The sequence below is a fragment of the Phoenix dactylifera genome, unplaced genomic scaffold (genome assembly GCF_009389715.1).
Source record: "Phoenix dactylifera cultivar Barhee BC4 unplaced genomic scaffold, palm_55x_up_171113_PBpolish2nd_filt_p 001281F, whole genome shotgun sequence".
NCBI lineage: Eukaryota > Viridiplantae > Streptophyta > Magnoliopsida > Arecales > Arecaceae > Phoenix > Phoenix dactylifera.
The window spans coordinates 79,415-80,053 of NW_024068614.1; the positions used below are offsets into that span (position 1 = coordinate 79,415).

Genomic DNA, 639 nt, shown 5'->3' on the forward strand with positions numbered 1-639 from the left:
GGTTAGAGTCCGAGAGTCTGTATCTTCATTTAAAGAATTTTGAAGAATTGAGCATTACATTTAGAGTGCCGAACGTCACCGAGGATGTCCTCAAGCTGACATTGTTTTCTTTCTCTCTAAAGGATAAGGCCAAAACATGGCTAAACTCTTTGCGACCTAGATCAATAAGAACTTGGCAAGATATGCAGAGAGAATTTTTAAAGAAGTTCTTCCCCACACAAAGGACCAACTTTTTGAAAAGACATATCAACAGTTTCCAACAAAAAGATAATGAAACATTTTATGAATGTTGGAAAAGATTTAAAGACCTTCTTCTCTCATGCCCTCATCACGGATTCGAAACTTGGAGAACCATTAGCTTCTTTTATGAAGGTTTATCTCCACAGTTGAAACAGTTTGTAGAGACCATGTGCAATGGTAGATTTTTAGAAAAACACCCTGGTGAGACGTGGGAGTATTTGGATTCTCTTACTGAGATTGTCCAACTTTGGGATAACGGGGATAGAAACAACAAGTCCTTGCCTAAGTCTACTAGCTCTGTATAGGGAGGCCTTTACAACCTCAGAACTGAGGATGATCTTTATGCTAAAATGGCAGCCCTCACTAGGAAGGTAGAAGAAATTGAGCTTAGGAAGGTTG

At 39.1% G+C, this 639-nt stretch overlaps 1 non-coding gene across 1 annotated transcript; it reads right to left on the reverse strand.

The window, feature by feature from the left end:
* Nucleotides 1–228: 228 nt before the first annotated feature.
* Nucleotides 229–337, reverse strand: LOC120108337. Its single transcript, XR_005509726.1, has one exon. It is a non-coding gene; the product is annotated as a small nucleolar RNA R71 (small nucleolar RNA).
* Between the last annotated feature and the right edge of the window lie 302 nt (nt 338–639).